The following is a 24,612-nucleotide window of genomic DNA, read 5'->3' as shown; positions in this document are numbered from 1 at the left end:
ATTAAATTTCATACTATTACTATTACTATTACTCCAGTTTACAAGGTCATCCAGATCCTCCTGTATGATATCCCGGTCCTTCTCTAAATTGGCAATACCTCCCAGCTTTGTATCATCCACAAACTTTATTAGCACACTCCCACTTTTTGTGCCGAGGTCAGTAATAAAAAGATTAAATAAGATTGGTCCCAAAACTGATCCCTGAGGAACTCCACTGATAACCTCCCTCCAGTCTGACAGTTCACCTTTCAGTGTGACCCACTGTAGTCTAATTTTAACCAGTTCCTTATCCACCTTTCAATTTTCATATTGATCCCCATCTTTTCCAATTTAACCAATAATTCCCCATGTGGCACTGTATCAAACGCCTTACTGAAATCTAGGTAAATTAGATCCACTGCATTTCCTTTGTCTAAAAAATCTGTTACTTTCTCAAAGAAGAAGAAGATCAGGTTGGTTTGGCACAACTACCAAAAAGGCGATCTACCTTTTGCAAAACCATGTTGTATTTTGTCCCATTTACCATTGGCCTCAATGTCCTTAACTACTTTCTCCTTCAAAATTTTTTCCAAGACCTTGCATACTACATATGTTAAACTAACAGGCCTGTAGTTACCCGGATCACTTTTTTTCCTTTCTTAAAAATAGGAACTATGTTAGCAATTCTCCAGTCATATAGTACAACCCCTGAGTTTACAGATTCATTAAAAATTCTTGCTAATGGGCTTGCAATTTCATGTGCCAAATCCTTTAATATTCTTGGATGAAGATTATCTGGGCCCCCCGATTTAGTCCCATTAAGCTGTTCGAGTTTCGCTTCTACCTCAGATATGGTAATATCTACCTCCATATTCTCATTCCCATTTCTCATGCTACCATTATCCCTAAGATCCTCATTAGCCTTATTAAAGACTGAGGCAAAGTATTTGTTTAGATATTGGGCCATGCCTAGATTATCCTTAACCTCCACACCATCCTCAGTGTTTTGCGGTCCCACTTCTTCTTTCTTTGTTTTCTTCTTATTTATATGGCTGTAGAACCTTTTACTATTGGTTTTAATTCCCTTTACAAGATCCAACTCTACTTGACTTTTAGCCTGTCTCACTTTATCCGTACATGTTCTGGCCTCAATAAAGTAGGTTTCCTTGCTGATCCCTCCCACCTTCCACTCCCTGTATGCTTTCTGCTTTTTCTTAATCACTTCTCTGAGATGCTTGCTCATCCAGCTTGGTCTACAACTCCTGCCTATGAATTTTTTCCCCTTTCTTGGGATGCAGGCTTCCGATAGCTTCTGCAGCTTTGACTTGAAGTAATCCCAGGCCTCCTCTGCCTTTACATCCCTAAGTTCTTCAGTCCAATCCACTTCCCTAACTAATTTCCTTAATTTTTGAAAGTCAGCCCTTTTGAAATAAAAAACCCTAGTCGCAGATTTATTTTTGTTTATCCTTCCGTTCAGTTTGAACTGAATTAGCTCATGATCACTTGAACCAAGGTTGTCCCCCACAACCATTTCTTCTATGAGGTCCTCACTACTCACATGGAGGTGCAAAGCTGGAGTTGCACCTCCTCTATCCTAGGGCTAGCCCAAGGCTAACTGAAAGTTTCTGTGCATGCACAATAACAGCTGGATCAGTTATAAACAGAATTCCTTTGTGAACTGTTTTCACTTTCTGTAATCTCTAAATTGGAACGAGGTGACATTTCTTTCATTTTGTTTTGCACCAGTCATCTTGCAAATTCTAACAAAGTCTTTGTTTTTCAATTGTGGCAAATAATCTTGACTGTTATAGCTTTATGTCTGTTTTGACTTGTCTAGTCTCTTTGCCGAGATCAGAGTTATTGGTCATCCGTGGGTTAAGTCTCATATCTGGTAACTGAGTATGTACACAGGAGTTCTGATGGTGATTTTCCAGCTTGCACTGTAGCAGAATAGTGCTATATATGGATCTTCTCATGTATGAATTGGAGCAAGTTCTCCCCTGGGCAGATTGCACATTCTGCTAATCTGTTTATGGGTATCTAACGGTTTGTCCATATGGAGACTAAGTGCATGGGTGTAGATGTACAGAGCACCTGCCTGCCGTGCCCGAGTCGCCATATGGATTCTGCACTTAGTCGTAGTTCACTACGGAACTTTTAGTGCACAGTAGCAGGGTTCACCTGGCAATTTAGTCGCAACAAAGTAGGGCACTGTAGATTTATACCCCAGCTTGCCACACACTAAATCTCTGGCTGGACATGACCTAAGACAGGGGTGAGCAAACTTTTTGGCCCCAGGGCCACATTGGGGTTGCAAAACTGTATGGAGAGCTGGGTAGGGAAGGCTGTGCCTCCCCAAACAGCCTGGCCCCCGCCCCCATCCAACCCCTCTCACTTCCTGCCCCCCGACTGCCCCCCTCAGAACCTCCCACTCATCCAACCCCCCTGCTCCTTGTCCCCTGACCACCCCCTCCCAGGCCCCTGCCCCTAATTGCCCCCTTCAGGACTCCACCCCCTATCCAACCCCCCCGCTCCCTGTCCCCTGACTGTCCTGCCCCCTGACAGGCCCCCCGGGACTCCCACATCTATCCAACCCCCCGGTTCCCCATCCCCTGACCGCCCCCCCACAGAACCTCCACCCCATCCAACCGCCCCCTGACAGGCCCCCCAGACTTCCAGAACTATCCAACCACCCCCCTGCTCCCTGTCCCCTGACTGCCCCCTGGGACCCCTCGCCCCGGCCCCCTTACCATGCCACTCAGAGGAGCATGTCTGGCAGCAGTGCTGCCTGGCCAGAGCCAGACACGCTGCCGCGCTGCCCTGCAGGAGTGCGCAGCCCCGCCGCCCAGAGCCCTGCCCGTGCCGCAGCATGGCTGTGGGGGAAGGGGGACAGCGGGGGAGGGGCCGGGGACTAGCCTCCCAGGCCGGGAGCTCAAGTGCCGGGCAGGACGGTCCCGCGGGGCAGATGTGGCCCGCGGGCCGTAGTTTGCCCACCTCTGACCTAAGACTTGATGCCTCATGCTGAAATGTGGAGATCTGAGCAAAGTCTAGGAATCCAGAATGATTGAACAGTGGAGCATTGTCTGTCATTAGAATCCCAGAAATTCTGTGTTATACAAACGTGGATGTAACATGCCTAATCCCAGCTGAGCCTGTGGTATCTTCAATTGTCTTTATTTCTTGAAAGGTATTAAACTAGTCCACTATGATCTGGTGGTCATGTTTTTCCAGCCCAAAAAAATCAATTCTGACTTTGTGTCATGGAACTCCATCCAGGTCCATGTTATATCATAGACTCTTTCCATTGTGCGCCTCTGTACATCAGCAGACTTCATACCTGGTCACCATTTCATCAGCAGCTCTGTTCATCTGTGACTAAAATATAATTTCTCCAATGCTTTTTTCAATTTAGTGATTCCAAGGTACCTGTCACAGGATGGCACTGGCCCTTGAAGAGGAAAAAGACCAGTGGATCTCTGGTCAGCTGACCCCTCCGTTAGCTTTAAAAGATGGCACCTGGGCCATAGAGGGAGGAGTTTGGCAGGTGAGAGCTGCCTGAGGCCCAGAGAATCAGAGTCTGTGAGGAGTCAGAGACAGGATGCAGCAGGAGTGAGCTGACAGGAGTTGCTTAGGAGAGAGCTGAATTTGGAAGGACAACCATAATTGTGACCTGCTGGTGAGGAGTTTCGAGGAAAGTTGTGGTGAGAACTGACTAAAACTGGGGACCTCTGAGGAGTGGAAGGCTTGGGCAGTGGCTGCTAGGAAAAGAGGAAGTTTGGTCAGGGGAAGCCGAGGCCAAAAGCAAGAGTGTTCTTATGGGATGATGGATCCCATTGAGCAGGGGGCCTGAAGGACTGGAACACTTGGAGGGGAAGCTCTTGGGGAAAAGACCTGAGTGAAAGGATGTGGGAAGACTGGTCACTCTCAGGAAGAGAGGCCAGGAGAGTGGGGCCCTAGATTGGAGGCAAAAGGAACAGGGAACACAGTGCTGCTATTGAATCTTAGGTGGGCAAGCTGGAGGTGATGTCCCTGAAGAGCAAAATGGGAAAAACCCACTGTACCTTTACAAGTTTATTGTGAGAAATGGTTTTCTTACAAGGCCGGCGGAGTCACTGCATTGGTGTGTGTGAATAAATTATGCCCTTAGGTGGGCTTTGTATCAGACACTGAGATTATGTGCTTTCATAGGCAAACAAAAGGGGAAACTGAGGCAGGTGCTGTGACCTGACAGAAGAGGAGCCCCAGGCAGGGACCACACTAGTATGTACCCTTGGTGTATTCTTTACAGCAGTTTCTTTCCCATCACTGTGATAATTTCTATTGTTGTACTTTTTGTGAGTACTCCTCAGATCACGAAAGTTCATTTTTATATTAGGAATATGCATGTGAGAAGTGTTGGGGTTGTCCCCTTTCATTTCCTATAGCTTAGATGACTGCTTGCAGTGGTTCATCCTTAGTTCTTTATCCAGATCATCCCATATCCATGGTGAATATAGTGCTTGATGCTTTTATAATGTTCACATGTTCTGTTACTGCTCATTCCAAATCACTTAGTCGTATGTCATCAAGTAGAGCATATGCTTCTGACAGCATGTCTGCAATTACTAGGTAATGTCCTGGCTGGAACTGCAGAGTCAATGCATTCTTTTCGTTATTTCAGAAGAAATTTCTATATCCGTGATGATGCGTCTCCAAGTCCTTTTTTGTGTTTTTCAGTCAGTGATTTATGGTTAGTTTCAGCTTTGAAGTTATGACTCCAGAAAAAATCATGAAATTTTGTGCAGCCACATGCAAGGCCAATTTTGTATCTCTTTTTTGATGTTGCACTTATATGTTCTCTGGCACTGTCACAGTTATCGAAGCATATGTTAAAGGCAACGTTTCCAACCCACCAATACTGCTCTCAGACTTCCTTTTGAAGCCGCAATGGAGAGTTTGATTTCTTCCAGTGGGTCAAGGAATCGCAGCACTGGTGCTAATGTCAGTACATCCTTCAAATCCTTGAACTTTCTATCAGGCTCTGGCATCCCATTGCCCATTCTGTGTCTTCATGCAGGGTTGGGTATGAACTTGCTGACATCATTCAACATGCCTTGCAGTCTCTGAAATCCCTTTAGGTCTCTGCACATATCACTTGAATCTTAGAATCACCTGGCATTTTTCCTTTTGTGGTCAATTTCTCTCGTAAGCTGGTAGGTGATTTCAGTTGCTTGAGATTGACATTTGGCCTTGTTCAATTTAAAACTGTTTCTTTGTGCCATTTTCAGTATTCTCCACAATCATTCCTAATGTTCAATAGTGGTGCTGCCCCATTCTATTATTTTCATTCCTGTGAGACCTTCTAGTGCTTGGGTCATTGTGCTGTGAATATTTTTGTTGCCAAACAGATTCTAAAAGGCAATCTCAAAAAGCAGCATCTGCCAAATGGTGATTTGAAAATGCAAATCCTGAAGTATTCCGTGTCCGGGGGAAATCTGCTAAAACAGCCTTTGCATCTGATCGGCTGAAGAATTCTGCTCCTGCCATCTTGGCAATCATTTCATTCTTTGAGAGCAAATGAAAATGTTTGGGTTTCTTAATGCCAATTCTTGTTCAACTCCTGGTGGCCAATTCAAAGTCTAAGACCGTTCCTTTTTTTTTCTCTACAGTTACTAAGGAGTGAGTCCAGTCTGTTGGCTCAGCTCTTCTATGAATGAAGATGTCTGCTGTTGTGTTTTGCAGCTCTTTTGTTAGTGTCACATATAACAGGCTCCGCATCCTTCCATAACTATATCTTGAACGTCACCAGGTGACACCTGTTTCCTGTGAGCACATCTCCATATCATGCGATCAGCACTTCCATGTCTGGCTCAAGGTTGATACCAGAGTTATTAATCTGGCTCACCCCGTGGCATACGCCTAGTCACTAGGCCAGGCATGGATGTAAGCTCCAGACTAGTGGCTAACTTAGAGTATTATAACAAATTCTTTACTATTTTTGCCTGTGACCATCAGTGAGAGTTCACACTTGTCCAGTGCTGAGAATTGTCCCCCACTAGGATTTCAGTCTTACCTTAAACTTTTCAAACAATATATTTTCTTTGAACCACTCTATTTCAGTTTCTGTAATTCCATTTGCTTGTGCTCCTGAGTCTAATTTGCAAGTCACATGGAAATCATTTGTGCATCTTTTTATCAGCCTTTCTTTTGAATTTGCAGCATCTTTCTGTCTTGCGTTTGTGAAGAGCTCTTCCCCTGCACATGAGGAATCTTTACATTCTAGCTTTACCCCCATGAGATTTCCTGCTTAGTCTGAACATTTTTTGCAAAGTGCTTGGGCTTATTACAGTTTCTCCACATTTGCCCGAATGCTGGATGTCTTCTATAGTCACAGCAGCTGCCACATCCTTTTCTAGCATTATTTAAAATCTTTTTAGATTTCTATAACTCATTTAACTGGTGTCTATAGTTGTGTGCTCTGAGCCTTGATGTAGGGTCTTCTATTTGCATTTTTGTTTGTTCTGCTTCTTGCAATATCAGTATTGCCTTTTTAAGTGTCATCTCCCTATGTAGCCTTTTATTAATGCGCCACAAAACTACATGATTTTTAATAAGGGGCTTCAGGTGCCCCAAATTCACAAAGACTGGTGTCTTAATGACAAAAATCCTTGTTTCCTCCTCTTTTTCTGGGTCTTTACCTGAAAAATACATCTTCCATGGGTAGCATTTTTCCTAGGGGACACCATGATCCTCAAACCTTTTTAATTTATCCTTCAACGTTTTTTCTTTTTCTTTCATTCTTCCTTCTCAGTGTGAAGTGCACCCTACTTATGCAATGCTTCTGCACCAGGCCCCATAAAAACAGTGATACTTTTTTGCTCTTGTTCCATTTTACTAGCCCCTGTGGCTTTCATATAGAGTTCAAATTTGTCTTTGAGTCTTCTCCGGGGTCTCCTCAGCTTTCACCATAATTTTTAAGGCTAGTGGGGGATTTATGCATTGTAGGAACAGATTCTGCTACATTTTTAAAAAATAAACTTCTGCTTCTGTGCCCAAGAAACAGCCTCAGCGAGGCTGTACTTGCATTTTCCTGGCCACTGAAATAGATCCCATTGGTGACCCAGTGATGAAATCTAGAAGCCAGTCTAATCTTCTGTCTTTGTATATGAAAGCAGCATCTCCCATGTATATCTCAGTGGCAGCTCTAGGAGCTCACTTTCTGTGATCACTGCATTGCCAATCTTTACAATTCTTCTGGCAATCACAGAAGATTTGCAGACCTGCCAGCTCTGCATCAGTTTGTGAAAGTTAGTCCTATTTGTAAAAGTTAGTCCTATTGAGGGCAGGAAAATGTCATACCAGATTACACTTGCCCATACTTTTCTCTCTTCTGCCTGCCACTTATTCTGAGGGCTTGGCTACACTTCCAGCTAAATCAGCACTCCTGCAATTGATGCAGCTGTGTCGATTTAGCAGGTCTAGTGAAGACAAGCTAAGTCAATGGCAGAGTACTCTCCCATCGATGTCTGTACTCCACCTCCCCGAGAAGCGGAAGCTAAGTTGGCAGGAGAGCATGTCCCATCGACATAGCACAGTGTAGACACCACTGTAAATCGACCTAAGTTACGTTGACTTCAGTTACGTAACTGAAGTAGCATAACTTAGGTCGACTTACAGCTTTAGTGTAGACCAGCCCTGAGTCATGGACTTCTAATGCATAGTTTGCAATACATTGCTCAGGCAAACTTTCAGATTGGTGCACAGGCAAGGAGGGCAACTAAATTTGGAGCCTTTGAAGGTATAAAGATGCTATGTAACAGGCGCAGTATGCAATGCTGAATCTTTAGTAATGTATTTTCAGGGAAATTTGTTGGGTCACTTTATGAATTTAACAAAAACAACCATTAAGAATATGAAGCTGCGTGACAGAAGATTTAAAAGAGAGGATGGCAGTTCTGGATCAATTTGGAAAATAACTTGGCCCAGCCTAATGTATCTGTCTTGTTCTTTCACTGAAGCTACTTTTCTGACCTAGCCTTCCTGGTTTCTTTGGGAGATCCTTTTTCCAGCAACAGACCTTGCTCTTTTCTCAACAGTAAGAACAATTGCACTTGTCTCTACTTGTCCCCTCATTGAATTGTTTCTAGGTCTCACTGAACCATTTGGAATCTTCTGTTAATCACTCTGATAGGCTTCACTATTTTTACTTAACTTCCCTTGTCCACATGTATCCGTTTGTTTAGTACTGAATATCATTGATCTTACTCTTTGAAAGTCGTAATGTAAACATTGACTAGACGTGTTCTGAGGGGTTTTTTTATATGGTAAGAAGTTATGGTGATGTAACAGACATTGAATTTTTCATCAGTTTGGTGTAAGCTATGTGGAGTTGTGGGCTAGATCCTCAGCCGGTCTAACTTGACATAGCCCCACTGAAGTCAATGAAGCTGCACAGGTTTACACCAGCTGAGAATCTGCCCATGTAGCTTTATTATAATTGCCATTAGATGATTAAACAACATAACTATAGAATGGGGTTAAAATTGTGAACTGAAATGTTCTCTGGTGTGCACTCAGGGTGCTAGTACAGGAGAACTTCAGTTTTTTTTTATGAGCCTCAATCTTATGAATGACCGATTATACAAACAATTTTTCCCCATAGGGAAAAAGAAATCACACAACAAAAGTGATGTCGAAGGACAAGTCGACATTCCCTCATGTTCCAATGCCTTCAGTGCATTGGAAATTGCTTTGCAGTGATTTGAAGGACAAGAGGAAACCAATGCAATGCACCATGCCGCAGCTTAAGATCAGACCTACTATAATTTTGAGATGTTCAATTTAATAAGTTGTTTTTATGAACTCCCCAGCCAGCTCATAAAATAAGGGTTCTAGTTTATTTTTTAAATGAGTGAGTGTGTTGGTGAGGTTATTAGTGTATTTGAGTTTCATGATGGTAGTGAGCTAATGTTTGGACATTGATATTGTGTTGAGGGAGAATGTTTTGATTTGGAATTTTCTAGCTTTTTCGCCTGTGCATTGTTGTGAAGAAATACATTTCTGCATTCTTAACTTTATCATTTTTTTTGTATGGGATAAAGAAAAGTACTACAATATTCTTACAATAATGTTTCACAATGCTAAGTATTCTGGAGTATTATAATTCCCAGCGAGTTGCTTGTTTGCTAGTTTGTTTTTTAAAAAAAGAAACAAAATTCCAACTACTGTGTGGCTGGCAGACTATTCTCTTTCAGTTTTTATTCTGTAATCATCAGTACAAGATCTCCAGTCTGCTCCAGGGAGTCAAAAACCCAGGAAAAGTATTGTTCTCAAACCAGCCAAATTGCACAGCTGGATTGTAAGCCATTGCATGCTATTTTCTAAAGTGCCAAAGTGAGTTAGGAGCCTAAGTCTCTTTTGAAAATGGGACATAGGGGGTAAAGCTTTTCAAAAACACCTGTCTAATAGGAGGCCTGAAATTAGGTTTTGTAAGAAAATTATTTTATGAAATCTAATTTTAATTTAAATGGTTTGAAAAATCTTTTTTCAACATGTCAGTGCAAAAATAGTTTTGCTTGGATTTATACTTCTACTTGCAGTCCTTGTTATCCAGACATTGCTGCATAAAAACCATGGAGTGAGTGACAAGAAACTGATTGAGACCAGCTAGTCTATATGTGTTGTCCAATGCAGATGAAATGCTAATTAAACTAAAAATAGCATAAATAGTGAAAAGTGGATTTTTTTTCATTCTTTGAGTTTTTAGTACTATTAGTAAGGTGGAAAAAAAAATTTTAAAAATGTTGTACATGATTTTTATCTCTGACAGTATCCCTCTAATAAACCATATTTTTATTGTATTGCTGGACAAGGCCCTTAACACTGAAAAAACATGTTTGTTTCTATGTGCCTCTCTTAATTTAGAATAGAAATATATTATTGACATATAACCAAGCCTATCCTTGTGTGCATTGAGCGTTCTCTGTAAATAAGAAGAAAAATCCACAATCTCTTAGCATACAAACCTGTGTGTTTCTTTTTAAGTATAAACCCAAGCTAAGGCCCAGAATAGGCAGATTTTAAACATAATTGGTAAATATATGCCTAAGGAGAGTATTATGATAATTGTATGTACTGTATTCTCCACAGTCCATTGGGTTAAAAGCAAAAACACATACACAAAACAAGCCTGGCATAAAAGTGTCATTAAGCTATTTGGGAAAAGAAAAAACCCTGTGTCTCTGAAAATTTAATAACAATTGACTTTTTTATTTCTTATTGAGTATCCAGGACAAACTTTTATTTGACAACCATTTGTCCTTTAAAAGAGATCCATAACTCTTCAAATAACCCAGATTGTGCTCTCGCTCTCTCTCTCTCTCTCTCTTGCTCTCTCTGTCTCCCATTTTAATGTCCACATCTCCACTATCAGGAACAAATATGATTTCTGATTGAACATCACTTTATTTGCCAGTTCTGTGGTCTTTTCTTATCTTGTTCCACACTTCTCAGGCTTTGTGGTTAAATTATGTATTAAGGTCAATGTCAAAACACGGAAGATCTGTAATCTACAGGGAGCTCCCTTTTATTCGTTATTACAGTGAAGGCTGAGCGCAACTGTCAGGGAGCTTGGGATGTGCTCGGCATAGAGGCTTGCTACACAGCAGGGCTCTACAAAGCCTCTCTCCTTGTTCTCCCAGGACGAACCCTTGATAGATTTACCCAGATAACCCATCTCACTTTAAAGCTCTCTTGTCTCTGCTTCAATCTGAAAGCTGTCAAGTGCACCTATATAGTAATGTCATAAATCAAACGTAAAATGTGTACACTGGAGACACTGCGAGTGTCATGTATTCACTTGTACTTTGAGATCTTCTAAAGTAAAACTGTGTCAGAATAAGGAAGGCTGGGAGGAATGCTTTTTTCCTTAAAAAAGACAGAATATTTGAAAAGATTGGCTGTAAACATCTTCTTTTTTTAAATTTGTGTTGTTATAAAGCCAAATTCTGGTTTATCCTAAATTAGTCAGGGACAACTATTTAGTAAACAAAAAAAGAGGCTGCAAGATATCTATCTGTAAACAGGTTTCAGAGTATCTGTAAACAATGTGATTTAATGCAAGACTGTGTATTGATTTTGTTTCTTTGGTTTTCTTCCTGACAAGCATTTGTCAACATGGATTTGTATTAGTTCCCAGGTTTGTTTATTAAAGACGCATCATTCCTTCCCTGAACTAGAAACAATTCTCTTGCAACAGGAGTACACCATCAAAGAGGGATCTTAAAACAAGACGCCAAGCATGACAAGGACAAGCAGCTCTCTTTGTGGAATCTACCATCACAGAACTTTTTTTTTCTTACCCCCAAATAAAGAGAACATTCACCTGTTGTTGTGAGAAAAGTTATTATTTCTTCATTAGGTGAGGTTAGATTTTTTTTTTAATGGTTGCATTCATAATATCTCATTTGGCTCACCATTAAATACCACTCAGCAAGAGATAGCAGTTCAAAATCTCTTGACTTTAAAAGTTCTAGCTTGCAGCACACTTACTTTGAGGGCAGTATGTACATTATGTTTAATGAAGGGTAGCTGTCAGCTATACCACAAATGCAGGTAAACACTATGTGTATTCCGTATTCATCTCCAGACAAGTCTGAGAACTGTGACAGGGTCGGGCCAGATGGCTACAGGAGAGTAATTTTTTTTTATTTGCATAACACACTTACAAAACAAAACAACAGCATATGCAATGTGTAACACAGCAAACAATAATAATTGTTTTCTCATTAGCTTCAGGGGAGGGAAGTGTTCAAGCTTGCCTGGGCCCAGAGCGGGGAGCTTCCTCGACTCTCGTGGTCTTCCACCCTTCCGAGTTACCTCGTGGTCCAGAGCGAGGGGGCTTCATCGACTCTCAAGGTCTGCCACCCCCTCGAGTTACCTGCCGCCACGCCCCAGTGTCACCAACAATTCCCTCCTCTGAAAGCACCCAACAAAAGGGGCAGGACAACCCGGGGGGCGGGAGGGGGAGCACATGCACCCACATGTGAAAGGACCCTCTAAGGTGGTTGTGTCCGCAGCAGCAATGGCTGGGGCTTGGGCCCCTTACTCTCTCCCCCAATCAAAGGGTCAAAACAAAGGGACCCGGACGGGGACACTGAGCAGAGAGCCTCGGCCAGCGCCCACCGCTCCTCAAAAGCATCAAGGGAGTCGGTGGATGCCGCCCAGAGGAACTCCGCTCGGATACGTGAACGGACCAAGGATCGGAAAACGGCCCCACAGTCACAGAAAACTCCATCGGCCAACCTCCTCTCTCTGATTTTATAGATGGCCATTTTAGCCAGGGCCAGGAGGAGGTTAACTAGGAGATCCCGTGACTTTGTGAGGCCATGGATGGGGAGTGCATAAATAAAAAGGTGAGTGGAAAAATGCAACCAAAAATGTAATAAAAGATTTGTGAGGAGCCGGAACAGGGGCTGCAGCCTGGCGCACTCCAAATATACGTGTGCCAGGGTTTCCCTCACACTGCAAAAGGGACAAGTATCTGGGAGGGTTGAACCGCGTCAAGTACGTGCCCGTGCTCACAGCTCTGTGAAGGAGCCGCCAACTGATGTCCCCGATGGGCCTCGGAACCAAGGTGGAATATAGACTGGCCCACCGGGGCTGCTCACCCTCCAAAGGTGGCAGAAGGTCCCGCCACTTTGTGTCGGGGCGGGACACTAGGGTGAGGGCGTGAAGGGTGTGGTGCACGAGCATGTATAGATGTTTCCTTGGCGCGGTTTAGAAGCATACCGGCTGCAGTTCATGCAGCCGGCTCGCCATAAAGCGGTGAGGGGGTCGATTGGGTCTACGGGGCTGGGGTCCAATTAAAAGGTCCGGTGGGCCTGGGGTAGAGGGTGGGCGAGGCGTGCCCTCGAGCAGGACCCGATCGAGGTAAGCTCTAGCAGCGGGCGGCAAAGCGGCCTTCACCTCCTGAAGTACGTGCCGGGGGGTATGAGGTCTGGAGAGCCCCATGCGCCAAGCAGGTGTCAGGGGATCCAGCCAATCTCTCCGGTCGTAGTCCAGGAGGTCTCCGACCCTCGTGACTTCCGCCAGGACCAACCTCTGGCGCACCGAGCGGGACTCCGCCACCTGCACATGGAGCTGGGGGTTGTGTAGCAGGGGCTCCGCAAGGAGATCTGCCCCCTCTGTGGCCGCCATGGACCTGGTCGTTAAAAACCGTTTCCAAGTCCGGAGGAGGTCCTTGTAGAAGACCGGCAGCCCGGAGAGCTCTCACGGAAGACCTCCCGGACTGAGATAAAAGAGCTGCCGGTCATATCGGAGCCCTCGGATGTGGCGCAGGATGGCGTGCGCCAGTATGCTCCACGCCGAACTGCCTGCACTATAAAGGAGCCTCTGTAGGGCCTGGAGGCAGAAGATGCAGACCTGAGTGTGCAGACACTTCAGGCCCTGTCCTCCTTCCTTCAGGGGTAGATGAAGAACCCTTACAGGGGCCCAGTGCATTCCTGACCAAAAGAACCCCAGAATCGATGTCCGGAGGTTGGTCAGGAAACCCAGGGCCGGGACCAGGGTGTTGAGGCGGTACCAGAGCTTGGACAGGACTAGTTGATTAAGCACCAGCGCTCTCCCACAAAGGGAGAGACATCGGAGTAGTCCCGTCCATTTCCGGAGCCGCTCTATCACCCCGCCCTCTAAATTTTCCCAGTTCTCCGGCGGAGAGGGATGTGTGGCAAAAAGGTAAACGCCGAGGTAGAGCAGCAGACCCACGCTCCACCGGATGAAGCGTGGGTGGGAGGGAGCTCGCCTGCCGCCAGTCTCCTACCGCCAAGCCAGAGCTCTTGACCCAGTTGACCCGGGCGGAGGAGGCTGCCAAATAGATGGCCTGGCAAGCCTCCACCTGTGCCAAGTCACCCGAGTCCTGGACCACGAGGAGCACGTCATCAGCGTACGCCGACAGGACCAGCCGCAGCTCCGGCTCCCACAGCACCAACCCTGTCAACCTCCTGCGGAGGAGGCAGAGGAAGGGTTCGATCGCCAGAGCATACAGTTGGCCCGAGAGGTGTACTGCCGTACTCCTCGCCCGAAGCTGACCGGTTCGGTCAGGGTCCAGTTGAGCTTAACCAGACACTCTGGGGAGGCGTACAGCACCCGGAGAAACCCCACAAACTGGGGTCTGAAGCCAAATGCTCGCAGAGTGTTCAGGAGGTACCCGTGGTCCACCCTATCGAACGCCTTCTCCTGATCTAGGGACAGGAGGGCGAACGACAGACTGTCTCTACGCCCGAGTTCCAAAAGGTCGCGAACCAGAAATAGGTTATCAAAGATACTGCGGTCCGGGACGGTGTAGGTCTGGTCTGGGTGGATCACGTCCGCCAGCACAGACCCTAGCCACAGCGAGATTGCTTTCGCTACGATTTTGTAGTCCGTGCTGAGGAGCGAGTCGGGACGTCAATTTCGTAAATCGCAGAGGTCCCCCTTCTTCGGCAGTAAGGCGAGCACAGCTCGCCTGCACGAAAGAGGGAGGACCCCGCTCTGCAGAGACTCGGTCCTGACGATGACTAGGTCTGGGCCGAGGACCTCCCAAAACACACGGTAGAACTCCACGGTCAGCCCGTCCATGCCTGAAGACTTATTAGTGGGCAAATGACGGAGAGCTTCCAAGAACTCGGCCAGAGTGAGAGGCAACTCTAGCCGGTCTCGGTCGCTCACGCTGACCGTAGGGAGCTCCTCCCAAAGCACTCTGCAAGCTCTAGCGTCGGTCGGATCCAGGGAGAAAAGACTTGCGTAGAAGGCTCAGGCCCTCCCGCACATCTCCACCGGTTCCGTGAGGGGGGTGCCATCTTCTGCCAGGAGGCAGATGACGTGTTTCTTGGCCCCCCTCATTTTCTCCAGGGCACAGAAGAAGCGGGAGTCGCGATCCATCTCCTGAAGGAGGTGGATGCAGGATCGAACAAAGGTGCCCCGGGCCCGATGGTCCTCGAGGACCCGGAGCTCCTCCCGCTTCTCCCGGCACACTCCGCAGAGGAGCGGGTCCTCGGGGCTGGCGGCCAGACGCCTCTACATCTCTAAGACCTCCCGTTCCAACTGCTCTATTGCCGCATTTCTCCGTCGGCTGGTGCCCCGGGTGTAGTCGCGGCAGAAAAGCCTGGCGCGCACCTTCCCCAGGTCCCACCATTGCCGCGCCGAGAGAAAGGCACACCGCTGCCCTTGCCAGGCCAGCCAGAATTCCCAGAAGGATGTCACGAAGCCCTCATCCTCCAACAGGCTGTTGTTAAAATGCCAGTAGGCCGGCCCCGGCCTTCCCGCACAGAGAGAGGCTGTCATCGTGGCTAGATGATGGTCAGAAAATGGGGCCAGCCGAATGCTGGAGGCGTGGGCTCGTGAGAGATGGAAGCGTGATAAATAAATGCGGTCCAACTGTGAGTGGCTCGACCAATGGGCTTCCACCCTGACAAAGGTGAACATGGAAGTGTCATCCGGGTGGTGGTCACACCAGATGTCCACTAGGGAGTGATGTTCGACTATCTCCCGGAGGGTGTCCACGGCGGCCGGGCTCTGCTCAGTCCCTGAGCGGTCCTGTTCCTCGAGGGTGGTATTAAAGTCCCCCCCCCCCCCCCCCCAGGACCAGGCACTCGTGAGAATCTAAGGTGCCGAGGAAGGCGGACACCCGCTGGTAGAATTGCAGCCGCTCCGGGCCCGATGTCGGGGCATAGACGTTAACGAGGTTAACCACGAGCCCCTCCATACAGACCCAGAGATGCAGCAGGTGACCTGGCACGGCCTCAGCGACCCCTAGCACCTCAGGGGGAGAACAGGGTTGCCACTCCAGCCTGTCGAACCGTGGAATGGCTAAAGTAGACCCTGTCCCCCCACTCCAGCCGTCAACTGTCTTCGGTGGTCGGGTCCATATGGGTCTTCTGCAGGAAAACCACAGAGTACCCTCCCTCCCGAAGGAAGGAGAGCACCTGGGACCTGCGGAGAGCCATCCTACAACCCCGGGTGTTCAACATTGCGATGGTGAGAGGTGTCATGGGGAGGGTCGGGGGGGTCCTCACTGGCAGGGACGCTCGTATCTCCCATTGGGCTGTGCAGCAGTCCGTGACCCATCCCGTAGGTGAGTAATTGTTCACGGAAGACGCGGACCCGCCAGTAGGCCATGGCATCCTGCTTCCCCGTCCCTTTACCTTCCCCCGTGAGGGCCCTTGTGGCCCGGAGGATTTGAGAAAAGTCCCCCCATCGCTGGAGAGCAAGTTGTACCTTGTTGTGGGAGCCACGGACATCCTCTAAAAACTTCCGCAGCTCTCCTCGCAGCTCATGGGGTGGTGGGGTTACGGTTTCCCGGTTGTTCCCCGGCGGGGCCCTTGGTGCAGCCCCGTGGTCCACTAAAACAGACAAGCAGGGTGCGGACCCCCGACGGGGTGCCTGATGGGCTGGAGCTTGTAGGCCCACCTCAAGCTCTGGGGCGATAGGGGGCGGTGGAGGGAAAATAGCAGCTCCTAATGGGTCAGGGCGGGAGAACATAAAGGCCGCTCCCTGGGGGTCATCAGTTGGGAAAGGGAAGGAGACAGCCCCGGGGGCGGCAATGACATTGCAGGAGGTAAATTGGATAGGGGTAGGGGCAGGGGCAGAGGCGAGGTTCTGGGTTTCGGGAGGCAAGCAGCTGGATGGTGGCGCCTCCTGATCAGGCTCAAGGGTTAAGGGGGTGGGGAGGGAGCTCTCAGTGACACTGGGCACGCGTTCTATGGTGGATTTAGTGGCCACAGCATCAGGAGGTGGATTATCTTCTGTAGGGCCCCCGCCCGGGAAGGAAGTCGATTGCTCCGTACCAACGGGGGGTGCCCCTGGTGACTCGTGCCCTGGCCGCGTGGCGCCACCTGTCACCTGAGCAGGCTCAGTGGTCGTCAGCAGGGTGCCATCAGTTGGGGATTGTGTAGCAGGGGCTCCGTGAGGAGATCTGCTCCCACGGTGGCCGCCACGGACCTGGTCGTGAGAAACAGTTTCCAGGTCCGGAGGAGGTCCTGGTAGAAGACCGGCAGCCCGGAGAGGTCTCGCGGAAAACCTCTCGGACAAAGATAAAAGAGCTGCTGGTCATATCGGAGCCCGTGGAAGCGGCGCAGGAAGGCGTGCGCCAGTATGCTCCACATCCAACTACCTGCACTGTAAAGGAGCCTCTGCAGGGCCTGGAGGTGGAAAACGCGGACCTGAGTGTACAGACACTTCAGGCCCTGCCCTCCTTCCTTCAGGGGTAAATGAAGAACTCCGACAGGGGCCCAGTGCGTTCCTGACCAAAAGAACTCTAGAATCAATCTCCGGAGGTGGGTCAGGAAACCCGGGGCCGGGGCCAGGGTGTTGAGCCGGTACCAGAGCGTGGACAGGACTAGTTGGTTAAGCACCAGTGCTCTCCCTCGGAGGGAGAGACATCGGAGTAGCCTCGTCCATTTCCGGATCCGCTCTATCACTCCGCCCTCTAAATTTTGCCAGTTCTCCGGCGGGGAAGGGTGCGTGGCGGAAAGGTAAACGCCGAGATAGAGCAGAGGACCCTCGCTCCACCGGATGGTCTGAAGCGCGGGTGGGAAGGAGCTTGCCTGCCGCCAGTCCCCCACCGCCAAGCCAGAGCTCTTGACCCAGTTGACTCGGGCGGAGGAGGCTGCCGAATAGATGGCCTGGCATGCCTCCACTCGCGCCAGGTCGCCCGGGTCCTGGACCACGAGAAGTACGTCATCGGCATACGCCAACAGGACCAGCCGCAGCTCCGGCTCCCGCAGCACCAACCCCGTCAACCTCTTGCGGAGGAGACAGAGGAAAGGCTCGATCGCAAGAGCGTACAGCTGGCCCGAGAGGGGGCACCCCTGTCGCACTCCTCGCCCGAAGCTGACCGGTTCGGTCAGGGTCCAGTTGAGCCTAATCAAACACTCCGCGGAGGCATACAGCACCTGGAGAAAACTCACAAACTGAGGTCCGAATCCAAATGCCTGCAGAGTGCTCAGGAGGTACCCAGGGTCTACTCTATCGAACGCCTTCTCCTGATCAAGAGACAGGAGGGCGAACGACAGACCGTCTCTCCGCCCGAGTTCCAAAAGGTCTCGGACTAGAAATAGGTTGTCAAAAATGCAGCGACCTGGGACAGTATAGGTCTGGTCTGGGTGGATCACGTCCGCCATCACGGACCCTAGCCGCAGCGAAAGTGCTTTCGCTACGATTTTGTAATCCATGCTAAGGAGTGAGACGGGACGCCAGTTTCGTAAATCGTGGAGGTCCCCCTTCTTCGGCAGCAAGGCAAGCACCGCTCGCCTGCACGACAGAGGGAGGACCCCGCCCTGCAAAGACTCAGCCCAGACAGTGACTAGGTCTGGGCCGAGGATGTCCCAGAACGCGCGGTAAAACTCCACAGTCAGCCCGTCCATGCCCGGAGATTTATTGGTGGGCATGCGGCGGAGGGCTTCCGAGAACTCGGCCAGGGTGAGAGGCAGCTCCAGCCGGTCTCGGTCGCCCACGCTGACCGTGGGGAGTTCCTCCCAGAGCACCCCGCAAGCGCCAGGATCGGTCGGATCCGGGGAGAAAAGGCTTGTGTAGAAGTCGCGGGCCCTCCCACACATCTCCTCCGGATCCGTGAGGGGGGTGCCGTCTTCCGCTAGAAGGCAGGTGACGTGTTTCTTGGCCCCCCTCGTTTTCTCCAGGGCATAGAAGAAGCGGGAGCCGCGGTCCATCTCCCGAAGGAGGCAGATGCGGGACCGGACGAAGGCACCTCGGGCCCGGTGGTCCTCGAGGGCCCGAAGCTCCTCCCGCTTCTCCCGGCACGCTCCGCAGAGGGACGGATCCTCGGGGTCAGCGGCCAGGCGCCTCTCCAGCTCCAAGACCTCCCGTTCCAACTGCTCCATCGCCGCATTTCTCCGTCGGCTGGTGCCCCGAGTGTAGTCGCGGCAGAAGAGCTTGGCGCGTACCTTCCCTAGATCCCACCATCGCCGCACCGAGGGAAAGGCACGCCACTGCTCTCACCAGGCCAGCCAAAACTCCCGGAAGGACGTCACAAAGCTCTCGTCCTCCAACAGGCTATTATTAAAGTGCCAATAAGCCGGCCCCGGTCTCTCTGCACGGAGGGAGACCGTTATAGCAACTAAATGATGGTTGGAAAAAGGGGCCGGCCGAATGGTGGAGGAGTGAGCCTGTGAAAGATGGAAACGGGATAAATAAATACGGTCCAACCGAGAGTGGTGTGACCGATGGGCCTCCACCCGGACAAAAGTAAACGTGGAGGTGTCATCTGGGTGATGGTCACGCCAGACGTCCACTAGGGAGTGATATTCAACTATTCCCCGGAGGATGTTCGCGGCAGTTGGGCTCGGCTCGGCCCCTGAGCGGTCCTGTTCCTCGAGGGTGGTGTTAAAGTCCCCTCCCAGGACCAGGCACTCGTGCGAATCTAGGGTGCCGAGAAAGTCGGACACCCGCTGGTAAAATTGTGGCCGCTTTGGGCTCATTTGCGGGGCATAGATATTAACAAGATTGACCACGAGCCCCTCCATACGGACTCGAAGGTGCAACAGGTGGCCCGGCACGACCTCAGTGACCCCTAGCACCTCGGGCCGTAGGGTGGGGGAGAACAGGGTCGCCACTCCAGCTTGCCAAGTCGCGAAGTGGCTAAAGTAGACCCCGTCCCCACACTCCAGCCGCCACCTGTCCTTGACGGTCGGGTCTGTATGGGTCTCCTGCAGGAAAACTACAGAGTACCCCCCTTCCCGAAGGTAAGAGAGCACCTGGGACCTGCGGAGAGCCATCCTACAGCCCCTGGTATTTAAGGTTGCGATAATGAAAGGCATCATGCGGAGGGCTAGGGGGGTGGGGGTTTCTCAGTGGCGGGGGTGTTCGTGGCCCCCGGCGGGTTGCGCAGCAACCCGTGACCCATCCCGTAGATGAGTAGATCTCTTCGGAAACCGCGGGCCCGCTCGTAGGCCGCAGCGCCGCGCCTGCCTTGCCCTCTGCCCTCCTTTATAAGGGCCCTTGTGGCCTGAAAAATTTGATCAAAGTCCCCCCAGAGCTGAAGAGCTAGCTGTACCCTATTGCGGGCACCACGGGTGTGTTCTAAGAACTTCCGTAGTGCATGCCGCAGCTCATAGGGGGGTGGGGTTACGGTTCCCGGGGTATTCCCCGGTGGGGCTCTTAATACAGCCTCGTGCTCCGCTAAGGCGGGTAGGCAGGGTGCGGACCACCGACGGGGCGTCTGACAGGCTGGGGTTATTAAATCCATTTCATACCTTGGGGTGGAAGGGGATGGCGGGGGAAAGATTGCAACTCCTAATGGGTCGCGACTGGGAAGTGCAAAGACTGCTCCCTGGGGGGAATCTGCAAAAGGCGGGAAAAAAACGACCCCAGGGGCGGCAATAGCATTGCAGGAGGGGGGAAACTGGGCGGGGGCAGGGGAGGGGGCAGGGGCAGAGGTAAGGCTCTGGGATTCAGGAGGCAAGCAGCTAAAGGAAGGTGCCTCCTGAGCAGAGTCGAGGGTTAAGGGGTAAGGGAAGGGGCTCCCAGTAATGCTAGGCGCTGGCTCCGTGGTGGTCTTGGCGGCCACGGCATCAGGTGGTGGACCACCTTCTGCAGGGTGCTCGCCCGGGAAGGCAATCAGGGGGAGGGAGCATGGGGAAAGGGGGGCTGGGGTGAGGTTGCCCAGCTCGAGGCCATCCGGGAGTAGGTCATCCTCTCCCTGGGTGACCGGGGTCAAATCTAGGGCCTCAATCTCCGCGTACACGGAGGAGAAGCCAACGCCTGCCACCCCGGGGGCCTCTCCTCTAGGGCCCGCCTCAGCGGTCGCCTCGGGGTTCGCGGGGGGTTCGGATGGCATCCGGGCAGAAGGGGCGTCCTCAGGGGTCTCGGAGGGGAGGGTCTCCCGTGGAGGGGGGGTTCTGCCCTCCAAAGCCAGTCTGTCTTCCCCTCCCGACACCAGCGGATGGATCTCACTCGTGGTCGCAGCGGAGGGCTCGATATCAGTGCCTCCCTTCCTGGTCTTCCGGGGGGCTTCCGCGTCGGATGAATGCAGCGGAGCTCGAGCGTTCCGCTTGCCTCGTTTCCCCTGGACTAGGTTCCAGCCCTCCACAGCGTCGTCTGGGGGCTGGTTAGCAGGGGTCGTGTCGGGGGGCGGAGGTAATGGTTCAGGGGTTCGGGGGGGTAGCGGTGAGACAGCATGACGAGGGGGGGGTTCTCCTTGGGGCGGGCCCTCTCCTGTACCCGGTAATATCTTTGCCACACCCTCCTCCATAGGCTCTGCCGAAGTGGTAATAGCAAGGGTGGGTCTCCCTTGCTCGCCCAGGCGTTGTAGGGAAGGTGTCTCTTGGGCCCGGACGGGAGCAGCGATGGGTTGAGTAGGAGGAGGGTTGGTTTCATGTGCCGGGCGGCCAGGGGCGTCGGCAACGGCAGGGCCGATGTCCTGCCGGGTCTCGGGGGTCTCGGGTGCCCCTCCCCCCCAGGCCAAAGGGCAGTCTCTGCGGACATGCCCCTCTGAGCGGCAGAGGTAGCACCGGGCCTCTCCGGTGGAGTAAAAGACCCGATAGCGGGCTCCGTGGTAGGGAACTAGGAAGGACCCCTCAAGCGCCTCTCCGTCACGCGCCCCCGCCGGCGGTAGAAGCTGAACTTGCCGGCGGAACGAAAGGACGTGACGTAGGGTGGGGTCCTTGCAGCCCAACGGGAGAGGGCTGATGACAGAGACAAGTTTCCCCAGGGCGGAGAGAGCGGGTAACAGGGCAGCATTGGGTAAAAAGGGAGGAACGGAGGTGAGGACGAGGCGAACGCCCAGGTCTTCTAGCAGCTCTAGGGGGACAAACACCCCCCCCACCGCCAGGCCCCTCTCCACCGCCTCCTGGGTGGCAGCCTCTGAAGCTAAGAAAAAAACGACCTTCCCATACATCTTGGAGACCGCCACAATAGCCGTGGGTCCTACCACCTTCGCCAACGCCTGCACGTATGTCTCCACGTGGGGCGAGGCAGGCACCAGGAGGCAACGGACACCGTGCTTCCTGGTCAAGGTGGGGAAAGGGCCCCGGCTGCTGGTGATGGTAGCGGAGGCAGTGGGTGGGCGAGATGACGAGGCGGCAGGCAGGGGGGAGCCTGCCACCGCCCGGGCATACGTCCTGGGGGCCGGGGGAGGGACATGCGCAGAGCTGGTGGAGGGAACAGCGGGGAGGGGCGCCCCGGTCGATGACGAGGCCACAGCTGTGGGGGCAGCCCCTGCCATGGAGGGCCTAGATGTTTTAGCGGGGCCCTTTCCTTTCTTCCCGCCCTGGCCTTTCCGGCCAGTTGGGGGGGGTTCCTAGAATCTGGGGGGGGCGGTAGGCGCAGCAGCGGCAGTAATCGCCCCGGTGCCTCCTGCTGCCAGTGCCCCAGCGGGGGCGGTGGTAAGTATTTTAACGATAGTGGTGTGGGGGGAAGCTTGGGGGTTGGGTGGGGGGGGTGGGGGGAGGGACAGCTGGTATTATTAGAGGGGCCTCGCCCCTCTCATTCCCCGCCATTGTGAGCAGGGAGAGACGGGGAGACACCGGAAGGAGGAGGGGGGAGGGGAAAGCAGATTAAGTGCTCCTTCCTGCTGGGCTGCAAGTGGGGGCGGGGGGTAAAAGCCAAATGGGTTGGACTGGGGGGGGGGGGGGAACAAAAATCGGGGTCCGGTAATAGGGGCAAGCTGTGGGATAAGCAGTCCGGGGGCGGGGGGTTGTAGACCCACGCACGTTTGTCCAAAGAGTCTCTTTTGGTCGGCTGTTATGTCCGGTCCGAAAGGCAAAGTTCAAAGCAAACAGCTGGATCCGAAGGCAGATGGCAGGTTGCCAGCAGGGACGGACGGCGGGGGGGCCGTGACAGTTGTAGTAATGGTGGGGGGGGGCACCGATGGATCGGGGGACAACTCCGTGCCACACCCCCTGTGCCGCCACAAACGCAATTAAACCACAGTCAAACTCCCCCCCCACGAGAGTATAATTCAAGAAATTACTCAGTCTTATGGCCCCCTCCACGATGATTTGTAGCTTCCCTGGGTGATTTCCTTTGAAAATCTTCTTCTCCAACTGTGTTGGCTGTGTTCCAAGGCTTCCGGCAGGCCGAGAATGTTGTAAAGATAAGGCTGGAATTCCAAACAAACAGCAAAACGGCTGGGTCTGGGGGCTTCCACTCCCCCCTCCAGATAGCAAATCGGCAATCTTCCCCCCACTCCTCTGGGGGTTTCAGCTGAGGCAAATAGCTGCGCTCAAAAGCAGGCGAGGGGGGGGGTGGTGCTGGCGGCAAGCTGGAGGCCGACCAGCACGTAAACGACAAGAAGAAAAAACAACACAAAATCAAACCAAAACAAAAAAAGCATCTGGCCCAGTTGGGGGGGGGGGGGACGGACTAAGGCAGGGTCCAAAAGTAAGAAAAATCCAGGCCAGGGGGCTTTAGGAAAGAATAGAAAGCAGATAGCTGAGGAGCAAGCTAGGGACGGTCCCGTCTCCCAACAGGGAAGGCTCCAGAACAATCAGGAATCTTCTGGAGACAATTAAGACAGGCTGATTAGAACACCTGCAGCCAATCAAGAAGCTGCTAGAATCAATTAAGGCAGGCTAATCAGGGCACCTGGGTTTTCAAAAGGAGCTCACTTCAGTTTGTGGTGTGCATGTGAGGAGCTGGGCACAAGAGGCACTAGGAGCTGAGAGTGAGAATGTGGACTGTTGGAGGACTGAGGTGTACAAGCATTATCAGACACCAGGAGGAAGGTCCTATGGTGAGGATAAAGAAGGTGTTGGGAGCAGGCCATGGGGAAGTAGCCCAGGGAGTTGTAGCTGTCACACAGCTGTTCCAGGAGGCACTCTAGACAGCTGCATTCCAAAGGACCCTGGGCTGGAACCCGGAGTAGAGGGCGGGCCCGGGTTCCCCCCAAATCCTCCCAACTCCTGGCCAAACATAGGAGGAGTCGACCTGGACTGTGGGTTCAGAAAAATGGCCAAGCTGAGGGCTGCCGTGAAGCTCCAAGGTGAGCAAATCTGCCAATAAGCGCAAGACCCACCAAGGTAGAGGAGGAACTTTGTCACAGAACTCATAGCATTAATCCATAAAGGTCACTGAAACAGGTTGAAAAAAGTTCACCATTAAGGTCAGTAAGATACTACCACGTCCCATTTTAAAGTTATCTGGAATCTAACATTTTATATCCATACCTCCTCATTTGTTATATGCAATGTGCTCTCTGGTGGTATTAACTATGAAATTGTTTTGCCTTTATATTCTATGCAGCTTAACATTTCCAAGGACTCTGCTTTCTGAAGAGACAGGCAGCAATTTTGTGTCCACTGTATGCTCTCGTTGGAGACACATACACTCTGTGATCTTTCTTGGATTACTTTTGTTCTTTCTCGTTCTCTGTTCTCTTAATCTAAAATAAAGGTCATCCTGCCTGAAAGGATCTGTTTGTTCGTTAAGTATGGAAAAGCACATCATGCTCCCTATGCTGGAAGATCCCAGCTTGTATGTTGCTTGATGGAAGGGACTGGGCGGGAGGAGCAGTCTGTCTAAATATTACCTATGTTCATGTGCGTGGGTGGTATTCACAGTTATTTTAAAAACTACAGGGAAAATAAATTACACTAGTGAAGAAAAGTGGCTTACTGTTGCACAAGTGAGTAATTATGACTCATGCAAGCAGCCAAATTGAAG

At 51.0% G+C, this 24,612-nt stretch overlaps 1 long non-coding RNA gene across 1 annotated transcript; it reads left to right on the top strand.

Annotated features, from left to right (window-relative positions):
* The first annotated feature begins 3,522 nt into the window (after nt 1-3,522).
* On the top strand, nt 3,523-24,373 carry LOC122462103. The gene is made up of 3 exons (XR_006284456.1): nt 3,523-3,655; nt 11,216-11,382; nt 24,193-24,373. It is a non-coding gene; the product is annotated as an uncharacterized LOC122462103 (long non-coding RNA).
* Nucleotides 24,374-24,612: the final 239 nt, after the last annotated feature.

The sequence above is a fragment of the Chelonia mydas genome, chromosome 1 (genome assembly GCF_015237465.2).
Source record: "Chelonia mydas isolate rCheMyd1 chromosome 1, rCheMyd1.pri.v2, whole genome shotgun sequence".
NCBI classification, from domain to species: Eukaryota; Metazoa; Chordata; order Testudines; family Cheloniidae; genus Chelonia; species Chelonia mydas.
This window is presented reverse-complemented; position numbering and strand designations above follow the sequence as displayed.